Source organism: Tachypleus tridentatus, chromosome 6 (genome assembly GCF_004210375.1).
Source record: "Tachypleus tridentatus isolate NWPU-2018 chromosome 6, ASM421037v1, whole genome shotgun sequence".
Taxonomy (NCBI): domain Eukaryota; kingdom Metazoa; phylum Arthropoda; class Merostomata; order Xiphosura; family Limulidae; genus Tachypleus; species Tachypleus tridentatus.
In genome coordinates, this window is record NC_134830.1 from 130,816,865 (window position 1) to 130,828,699 (window position 11,835).

General features: G+C 30.8%; 1 long non-coding RNA gene across 1 annotated transcript; it reads left to right on the plus strand.

Annotated features, from left to right (window-relative positions):
* Nucleotides 1–9,392: 9,392 nt before the first annotated feature.
* LOC143251458 (uncharacterized) lies at nt 9,393–10,989 on the plus strand. Its single transcript, XR_013028572.1, has 2 exons — nt 9,393–9,465; nt 10,580–10,989. It is a non-coding gene; the product is annotated as an uncharacterized LOC143251458 (long non-coding RNA).
* Nucleotides 10,990–11,835: the final 846 nt, after the last annotated feature.

Genomic DNA, 11,835 nt, shown 5'->3' on the forward strand with positions numbered 1-11,835 from the left:
GATATTAACAAAGAATCGGGAGTTCGAATCTCCCTGTATGTAGAATTTTTATATTGGAGAAGTTGGAGGCAATGAAAAGAATTGTAGGCCATGGGAAAAACATTTGTATAAAGAGGGCAGCACTGAATAAGAAAATAATGAAATATATGATAATACCAGCCATCTCGTAAAATACAGTCGGCACTGTATTTCGATGTTGTCACTATCTTCACATTCGCTGCTTTTGTCCAGTTCTCCCGTCCTTCCTCTTGCTCACAAATACACCACTACATTTTTTTGAAATGTTAAAAATAAAGTAAAAATTCCACGGATATCTTAAAACTTTTCTCATGCAAGGGGACGAAGAGGAACTACAAAGTTTTTGAACACCCCAGTTGGGGAGAGAACTCTTCTGATTTCTCTCTCTCTAAACTGAACCCCTGCCACGTTAGTTTAGTTTTTAGAAAATAATGTGCGAATAGTCACTTATTTGTCACCAATACAATTTGAGTGTATTTAAGCAAATTGGAAAATGCTTACGTTAAAATGAAATTCCTGTACCTCAAATTTGAAGACATTTAATGCTCTTTAGTTTAGTTTTGTGGAAATATTTTAGGTTTTCTGGCAATGTAGAAAATGGTTGAGTAAACCTTCACAAAAATAAAGATTTGTGTAAGCTAATTAAAAAATATGTCAGTGATGTAGGAGTGGGGTGGAATAAACATGGCTTTGTACATATGCTGACATTATGAGGCGATCAAATTGCATAAAGTGTAGAGAAAACCTGTGAAAGGAATTGTTGTGCTTTTGTTAAAATGGTTGTGTATGTTGTGTGAAACATATTCCTTCATTTAATTCGAGATGTACAGATTTTGTGTGTTGCAGTGTATTTGTGTTACTGTGGCTTGTGCCTGGCATGGCCAAGCGCGTAAGGCGTGCGACTCGTAATCCGAGGGTCGCGGGTTCGCGCCCGCATCGCGCTAAACATGCTCGCCCTCCCAGCCGTGGGGGCGTATAATGTGACGGTCAATCCCACTATTCGTTGGTAAAAGAGTAGCCCAAGAGTTGACGGTGGGTGGTGATGACTAGCTGCCTTCCCTTTAGTCTTACACTGCTAAATTAGGGACGGCTATCACAGATAGCCCTCGAGTAGCTTTGTGCGAAATTCCAAAACTAACAAACAAACACTGTGGCTTACGTATTGTAATGTGATAAATATAAAATAATAATAGATCTACCATCTGACATTAAATTCAAGTTTATAGTAGTCTTTTGTCAAAATATCAGAGATTACCTGTTGTTATTCAGTAAATCTGATGATCATTGATGCAGATGACCCCCAAATAAAACATATTTGTAACAACTATTCTGCAATATTTGTAGTGCTTATTTCTGTAGCTTAATATAAAGAAACAACAACATTTAAGCAAATATTAAACATTTCCATAATTACTTGTTTTTGCATTCAAATTATTACAGTTATATTTATTTCAGTATAAAATACAAAATGTTTGATTCTCAAAAGAAACTTGTTTCCTACAGTAATATAGAGTGTGCTAGCCTTGGTTTTATTAGCACTGACAACTGTGTTTTAATGGTAAAATACCAATATTGTTTCGTAAATATAGACCTTATAATTAAATATAAGCCTTAAGGTAAATTTTAAAATCAAATTTTAATCATCCTGATAAAACTTATTCTTCTTAAATTTTATACAAATACATGTTTGCTATGGTTGAATAAAACAACTAAAATGTCATATGTATGATGTATAGTTAAGGATAAAAATGTTTAGCTTTGTTTCTTTAGTATTTGTCTTTGACCGGCATTAGAAGTGAAAGGCAAAATTCCATGAAACTGGTATAATTTAATGATAAGTAGTAAATTGAATGATAACTTGACTCATATTTATTTTAAGACTTAGAAGTTTGTTACTTACAAAGGTTAAGATTCTTTTCTTTTGTTATATGTATATACATGGTTGTTATGAAATAAATTATGTTATATTAACTGCTATTACAGTAGTTTTAATAGTTGTTGATGTTTTGAATGAGATATTAATATTTCAAAATTATTATGAAAGAAGCTCATTAAAATATCTAACATCTACTCATAACCCCATAAAATAAATAAAAATTGAGTGCTAAAACTAGTGTAAAGTCAGTCTTAAGACCTCTTTCACAGTTAAAAGAAGAAAAATATATGTGTGTGTATATAAATAAAATTTAGGCTAAATATTATCACAAAATATTTTTGTAATGTGAAATTATTTTTGAAACTTTGTTTTAATTTGACTGTTTCCAGATCATAGCTGTTAGTTGATCTTATACTGGTGTTACAAATCAAATCAATACCAGAAAATTAGTTTCTTTTTTGCGTTAGGATGTGCCTTGATATTTCATGTTAAATCTTGAAGAAAGTGTTAACTTTGTCTTTACTGAAGTAATTTTAACATTTTTAATGTTTGTTCTTGGAAGGATGGGGGGTAAATGAGGTTAGTGCAGTCAATCTGGTATTGGGCTTGTAAATAATATAATGCAAGATTAGTTTCCTGTTTGAGTTATTTTATTATATGCAGTATTACTGTTATTGTGCATAACATGGTTGGCTCTGTTCTACATTTACATTTTGTAACTTATTTTCTCAACTTGTTGTGTCTTTGGAAGATTTTGTTCAGCATTTCCAACAGCTTGCTTTTACTTGTTATTCAGATGACTGTACCTTCAGACTTCATCACCTTCACATCCTGACATTTTTCTGTTTCTATACAAGCTATCCAGATTTATGCAGCTTCTTGTCTGCGGTATCTTCATGTTGAATGTTGTTCTTTTGAACAACAAGCTGTATCAGTAACGTCACACTTACATGAAATATGACAAAGAATTATATTGACTAGATAAGATTTTTGAGGATTATATCTGTGCAGTATTGTTATGTCAAACCACAGTATTACATTGTTGTCACGATTTTGAATAGTGACCAATTTTACTGAGGATTTCCATTTTATGTACTTCTGATTTATTATATCTTGTTAAAAAAAACATTTCTATCATGACTGGACTGTGACTCTTACTGTGTAAGAAAAACTCCTGAAGTATAATTAAGCAAGGTGGTCTTGTATTGAGTGAGCAATGAACTTATTTTATCACCTTCACTTCAAAGCACTTGCTGTGGTGACCCAAAAATTGATAGATAAAATACACACTTAATTTGTTTTACACGGTAACTTCCTTTTGTTGTTTTTCTCACTGCAAATAATTTTTTATGAATCTCCACTTTTGGTATATGTAATTAGAATATATTAAACAGTCAAAATTTGTAATCCTGTTTATTTCTCTTGCTGTTGTTACAGTGTTAAGTTGTATATTTTTCAATGAGTAGATATGTGGTGTGTATAACAGCTCCATGGAATAAAGCACCTTTATCAATAAAATTCCACACTTATCAATATGTTAAGAATTTTCTGTTCATCTCAAGGTATAGGTTCTTATTTGTTAAGAAACTGTCATCCATTAAGAATACAATTAACCAACTCTTGTTTCTTTTGTGGTTTATTTTTGTATTTGAAGACATTATTACACATTTCAAGTCTCATCATATGGTGCAAGACCATAAAAGGGTAAGAGCTACTAATAGAGAACAGTTTTAGAGATGAATAAAAGCAAATTTTAGACATTACTGGATAAAGATTATCAACTAGTTATATGAGGAATAATTTATGCTTCCATGATAATATGATTTAAATGTAACTTATGTACCGATGAACATCATAATTTAGTGGAAAGCGTAAAAGACATTGACATAAGTTACAGTCTAAGAAGTTTATTATAGTATTTTTAGATATTGTCTTCATTCCTGTAATTGTTTTCACATTAGGCCTATTTGTATGTGTAAATGTCAAAACTCATGCTTTTTGACATTTTAGAGAGTACCATTCAATATAGTGTTGTGTACTTGAGGTCAGTTATTAAATATGTGTTTATTTTATACTTTATTACTGATTTAGAAATATTTCCTGGTAGGTGAAAGTAAGTAACAGATGCAATATAAATGATAGTATTTACAAAAACTTTAGGTGTGCATTTCAAAGGCTGTTCAAATACAATATGGAGATTATACAATAACAAAAAAGAAAACTTATTTTTCACATGAGCATTGAACTTGTTCTTTGATATGTTAAGTCAAAACAGATATCATCAATTTGCAGATATATCTTTGTAACTCATTTAGTTTTTGTGCATAACAGACTTTTATGTTCTTTTGAAAACTTGCTATGTTTTTTGTACATACATATGATAGATTTTGAATTTTATTAAGTATTCCTTTTTCATTATCGGGTCAGTCAATTGGACCAGTTCCATGCATGCTGGATTCAGTTCTATTTGATCACAAATTATGACAATTTTTTAGTGTATGAAAAGACATTATACAAGTCTTTTTATGTTTTAGTAGTGAACAATAGTAATAGTAAAATATCAAATTGGTCCATATGTAACTCAAATCCATAAGTATTGAACATTATTGTTAAATGTAACATATTCAAGTAACACACGTATATAAAAGAAGTTTTAGTTTATGTAGAAACAAAACATACATAATTACAACCAAGAATATTGTTAGCAAAAATATTGTTACAGTAAATTTTTGTCCTTTTTTTACATACAGGTCTCTTTTTGTTCTATATATTTTGGAGTGAAAACAACACGTATCTTGTATTCATATTTATGATTGGCCTACCTGCTCCATTGTTTTTTTAACTTGCAGTCAATGTTTTATTATTAAAGCCTGCACAACAATACTGCAATTGTTTTTACATAAGAAGAATGGAATAGAACTTTTTCAACTAATCAACTGTTAATGTGTCCTTTATATTTCCTGAGTAAAACTGAAATTTTTATTGAAAATTAGATTTTCATTTTTTGACAATCATATTTTATCTTTCAGCAAATTGTGAAGGTTGTAGAAAATGAACCTTAGAGAGAATTAGAAAAAGTTGCACTTAGTGTTCAAAAACAGTTGTCCTGTTGAAGAATCACTTTTTAACAGATCATCCACAGGAATAATTCAAGAAAATTCAACAAATCCATAAAGTGAGCTTAGCTTAGTTTTAGAACAAGCATAAAATATCTGGTCTGTACTGTTGTACTCTAAAGCCCTCTCATGATTTGAAGAGACTCCAGTGTACTAAAATTCTTCCATTATCTCCAGATGTATTTATATCTTACTTTAAGAGGTGATTAAACTCATTAAGAAATATTGTTAGAACATCCACACATGATTTTTCAGTTCATACCCCACATTTTGCACCTTTAACTTGTGAATGTCATATAAATCAATGAAAGGTGTAGGAACACAAAATCGAATGCCAGATTTAGGTTAAAGACCCCTAAAACACCTGCTCATAGATCACTATTATACTTGATTTAACCTTTTTAGTGCATTTTACCTCCTCTTAGTGATGGGTGTGGGGGTTGCTGTACTATAGATAATGACCCTACTTGAGTTAACCTGAATCTCACTCAAAATATTTTGTCTTGCCATCTTCAAAACTGTGGGAAATGTATGTGGACAAGTGAACAAATTCACAAACACATGCCTTCCAATGGAACAGCAGTATGTCTGCAGAATTATACTGGTAAATACCAGGTTTCGATACCAATAGTGGACAGAGCACAGATAGTCCATTGTGTAGCTTTGTGCTTAATTCTAAACAAACACACAAATACATATTAAAAATTAATACAGGATACATTTCTTCATATAATATTCCCAAGACCATGCAAAATTTTTCTGATGATGTTCCATTTCTACAGTCTGCAGCTGGTGCAGCGGGAAGTTTTCAGACTTACAACACCAAAATGAAGTTCTCAAATCTCAATAGATAACCCGATGTGGCTTTGTTGTAAGGAAAACACATTTTAGAGTTTAAGGTTGCTTCGTTAAGTATGAAAAACAGAACCACGGTTATTAAAATGTTAATATTAATTTTAGCGAAAATGAAATTTATGAGTATAGTTTATGTTCAATTCAAATTTAGAGCTTACTTCACTTTGTGATAACCGGAAAGAAAATCCGTTAACAACTTAGTCCAACAAAACTTATAATGTGAGAATGGCCAGTTGGTGAGGGCGTTCGACCTTCTATTTATTGGTAAAATAGTGACCAAGAGTTGACATGTGGTATTTCCTATAATGCACTTATTAATGTTTATCTCAATGTTTCGTTTGTGTTTATGGCATAAAATACGTAAATTTACTCTGAAACTTGATGCAACGAATAGCTGAATACAAGAGAAAAGGAGGCTGATAAAAAAACATGGTGACAAAACAATATAATAACACAGTCAGCCTTAACGTCTGTAATAAGTGAAGAGAGAACAGGCATAGAAGTGTTCGAAGTAGTACTCTCACAACACGAGATACATAGCTGTTAAAACATCCCAAGTTATGTTTCCAAAACAAAAGCTAAAGAAATGGCACATCATGCGATAGAAGGTATGCACATACAATTCAAATCCTTCCTAAGTTTCAGACACAACCGTTCTTTATTTACAGCTGTTAAAAAGTTAAGGACAACTATCAGCATTAGTTACTACTCTTACGTAACATTCTTAACCGAAAAACAACACCGATTGAGGTATTTTTCTTGTTATAATATTTCCTTCTGTACTGAAATTCACATAAATTTCATTGCATATATTGCTTACTTCGCACATTATAATAAAACATATTCTTTCCATTTATTCCAAGTTGCTTTTTGCCTCTGTGTAAGGAAATTCAAATTCTTAGTCGGCTTTTAATTACCGTCTCGTGTAAAATATACTTAAAAATAAACTAGCAAAAACACTTCGTTTCAGTAAAAGTTTTAACGTTGAGAAGATTCCAAATGCATTTCTTCTTTATCTAGAGTTTTCTCATTTCATTACTATAAAAACATATTTCTACAAAACAGATTATGTCCCTCAAATTTTTACATGAAAAGAATAAAAACTAAAGTACGTCCATATTCACAACTTACAGCCATGATTTTCTTTAACTTGTATCCACAATAGCAGTTGATGGTGTTTTGAGGTGCCAAATAAACTGAATAAAAATTAAATAAAACTGTAAAAAGTACCAACATAATTTTCTTCATGAAAATATTTTAAAAGGTGTTTTATTTGTATTTGTACAGTAAGTTTTAATGACGAAAGAAAAAATTCTCCAATCTTTTTTTTTTGTTTAAAAATAGTTTACTTTTAAATTACAAGTAATGTTTACAAATCTAAACGATCAATTAGTTAAATGTGTTGAGTTTGAATGTCTATATCACACCACCACTAAATCACATTTATCAGTCTTATATCTATCTGCTTTATACTCACTGTCAATATCTTTGATTAATTTGAATATTTTGACCCAAATTAACACAAAAGACTAGAAACTATGTCTAAAATTATGAAAAATCAGCGTCTCCAATCGTAATTAACAGAAGCAGAGACTCAGGTTGTTTCGGTTGGAAACAAGTGGTGTACAAGGAACTGCTTATTATTTCGTTCCTGGTTATAATAGTATATGTTTTTCACATTTTTAAGAGATAAAATAGATTGTTCATACATTTGAGTTTGAGTTTTGACAGCAAATATAATTAAGCAAAAAAAATACTTCTTAATGATAATTATTTCATAATATCTTACTTCTCTGTTTATAAGATGAAATATTAATAACTGTTAGGCTTCGGAACTCTTGACTAAATTTCTAAAATACTTTTTTCAAACATTAACGTTGCTAAGATACTCTTATAGTACAATCGTTATTGGTTGAATTCTTCTAAGTAGATGTCCAATCACAGTCGTAGAAAATATTCGGGTAACAATACATATATGTTATTCTTTTTTTAATGAGTGTTTTTCCGAAAACATAAAATTGGATAGATATTAACAAAGAATCGGGAGTTCGAATCTCCCTGTATGTAGAATTTTTATATTGGAGAAGTTGGAGGCAATGAAAAGAATTGTAGGCCATGGGAAAAACATTTGTATAAAGAGGGCAGCACTGAATAAGAAAATAATGAAATATATGATAATACCAGCCATCTCGTAAAATACAGTCGGCACTGTATTTCGATGTTGTCACTATCTTCACATTCGCTGCTTTTGTCCAGTTCTCCCGTCCTTCCTCTTGCTCACAAATACACCACTACATTTTTTTGAAATGTTAAAAATAAAGTAAAAATTCCACGGATATCTTAAAACTTTTCTCATGCAAGGGGACGAAGAGGAACTACAAAGTTCCTGAACACCCCAGTTGGGGAGAGAACTCTTCTGATTTCTCTCTCTCTAAACTGAACCCCTGCCACGTTAGTTTAGTTTTTAGAAAATAATGTGCGAATAGTCACTTATTTGTCACCAATACAATTTGAGTGTATTTAAGCAAATTGGAAAATGCTTACGTTAAAATGAAATTCCTGTACCTCAAATTTGAAGACATTTAATGCTCTTTAGTTTAGTTTTGTGGAAATATTTTAGGTTTTCTGGCAATGTAGAAAATGGTTGAGTAAACCTTCACAAAAATAAAGATTTGTGTAAGCTAATTAAAAAATATGTCAGTGATGTAGGAGTGGGGTGGAATAAACATGGCTTTGTACATATGCTGACATTATGAGGCGATCAAATTGCATAAAGTGTAGAGAAAACCTGTGAAAGGAATTGTTGTGCTTTTGTTAAAATGGTTGTGTATGTTGTGTGAAACATATTCCTTCATTTAATTCGAGATGTACAGATTTTGTGTGTTGCAGTGTATTTGTGTTACTGTGGCTTGTGCCTGGCATGGCCAAGCGCGTAAGGCGTGCGACTCGTAATCCGAGGGTCGCGGGTTCGCGCCCGCATCGCGCTAAACATGCTCGCCCTCCCAGCCGTGGGGGCGTATAATGTGACGGTCAATCCCACTATTCGTTGGTAAAAGAGTAGCCCAAGAGTTGACGGTGGGTGGTGATGACTAGCTGCCTTCCCTTTAGTCTTACACTGCTAAATTAGGGACGGCTATCACAGATAGCCCTCGAGTAGCTTTGTGCGAAATTCCAAAACTAACAAACAAATACTGTGGCTTACGTATTGTAATGTGATAAATATAAAATAATAATAGATCTACCATCTGACATTAAATTCAAGTTTATAGTAGTCTTTTGTCAAAATATCAGAGATTACCTGTTGTTATTCAGTAAATCTGATGATCATTGATGCAGATGACCCCCAAATAAAACATATTTGTAACAACTATTCTGCAATATTTGTAGTGCTTATTTCTGTAGCTTAATATAAAGAAACAACAACATTTAAGCAAATATTAAACATTTCCATAATTACTTGTTTTGCATTCAAATTATTACAGTTATATTTATTTCAGTATAAAATACAAAATGTTTGATTCTCAAAAGAAACTTGTTTCCTACAGTAATATAGAGTGTGCTAGCCTTGGTTTTATTAGCACTGACAACTGTGTTTTAATGGTAAAATACCAATATTGTTTCGTAAATATAGACCTTATAATTAAATATAAGCCTTAAGGTAAATTTTAAAATCAAATTTTAATCATCCTGATAAAACTTATTCTTCTTAAATTTTATACAAATACATGTTTGCTATGGTTGAATAAAACAACTAAAATGTCATATGTATGATGTATAGTTAAGGATAAAAATGTTTAGCTTTGTTTCTTTAGTATTTGTCTTTGACCGGCATTAGAAGTGAAAGGCAAAATTCCATGAAACTGGTATAATTTAATGATAAGTAGTAAATTGAATGATAACTTGACTCATATTTATTTTAAGACTTAGAAGTTTGTTACTTACAAAGGTTAAGATTCTTTTCTTTTGTTATATGTATATACATGGTTGTTATGAAATAAATTATGTTATATTAACTGCTATTACAGTAGTTTTAATAGTTGTTGATGTTTTGAATGAGATATTAATATTTCAAAATTATTATGAAAGAAGCTCATTAAAATATCTAACATCTACTCATAACCCCATAAAATAAATAAAAATTGAGTGCTAAAACTAGTGTAAAGTCAGTCTTAAGACCTCTTTCACAGTTAAAAGAAGAAAAATATATGTGTGTGTATATAAATAAAATCTAGGCTAAATATTGTCACAAAATATTTTTATAATGTGAAATTATTTTTGAAACTTTGTTTTAATTTGACTGTTTCCAGATCATAGCTGTCAGTTGATCTTATACTGGTGTTACAAATCAAATCAATACCAGAAAATTAGTTTCTTTTTTGCGTTAGGATGTGCCTTAATATTTCATGTTAAATCTTGAAGAAAGTGTTAACTTTGTCTTTACTGAAGTAATTTTAACATTTTTAATGTTTGTTCTTAGAAGGATGGGGGGTAAATGATGTTAGTGCAGTCAATCTGGTATTGGGCTTGTAAATAATATAATGCAAGATTAGTTTCCTGTTTGAGTTATTTTATTATATGCAGTATTACTGTTATTGTGCATAACATGGTTGGCTCTGTTCTACATTTACATTTTGTAACTTATTTTCTCAACTTGTTGTGTCTTTGGAAGATTTTGTTGAGCATTTCCAACAGCTTGCTTTTACTTGTTATTCAGATGACTGTACCTTCAGACTTCATCACCTACACATCCTGACATTTTTCTGTTTCTATACAAGCTATCCAGATTTATGCAGCTTCTTGTCTGCGGTATCTTCATGTTGAATGTTGTTCTTCTGAACAACAAGCTGTATCAGTAACATCACACTTACATGAAATATGATAAATAATTATATTGACTAGATAAGATTTTTGAGGATTATATCTGTGCAGTATTGTTATGTCAAACCACAGTATTACATTGTTGTCACAATTTTGAATAGTGACCAATTTTACTGAGGATTTCCATTTTATGTACTTCTGATTTATTATATCTTTTTAAAAAAAAACATTTCTATCATGACTGGACTGTTACTCTTACTGTGTAAGAAAAACTCCTGAATTATAAATAAGCAAGGTGGTCTTGTATTGAGTGAGCAATGAACTTATTTTATCACCTTCACTTCAAAGCACTTGCTGTGGTGACCCAAAAATTGATAGATAAAATACACACTTAATTTGTTTTACACGGTAACTTCCTTTTGTTGTTTTTCTCACTGCAAGTAATTTTTTATGAATCTCCACTTTTAGTATATGTAATTAGAATATATTAAAGAGTCAAAATTTGTAATCCTGTTTATTTCTCTTTGCTGTTGTTACAGTGTTAAGTTGTATATTTTTCAATGAGTAGATATGTGGTGAGTATAACAGCTCCACAGAATAAAGCACCTTTATCAATAAAATTCCACACTTATCAATATGTTAAGAATTTTCTGTTCATCTCAAAGTATAGGTTCTTATTTGTTAAGAAACTGTCATCCATTAAGAATACAATTAACCAACTCTTGTTTCTTTTGTGGTTTATTTTTGTATTTGAAGACATTATTACACATTTCAAGTCTCATCATATGGTGCAAGACCATAAAAGGGTAAGAGATACTAATAGAGAACAGCTTTAGAGATGAATAAAAGCAAATTTTAGACATTACTGGATAAAGATTATCAACTAGTTATATGAGGAATAATTTATGCTTCCATGATAATATGATTTAAATGTAACTTATGTACCAATGAACATCATAATTTAGTGGAAAGCATAAAGGCAATGACATAAGTTACAGTCTTAGAAGTTTATTATAGTATTTTTAGATATTGTCTTCATTCCTGTAATTGTTTTCACATTAGGCCTATTTGTATGTGTAAATGTCAAAGCTCATGCTTTTTGACATTTTAGAGAGTACCATTCAATATAGTGTTGTGTACTTGAGGTCAGTT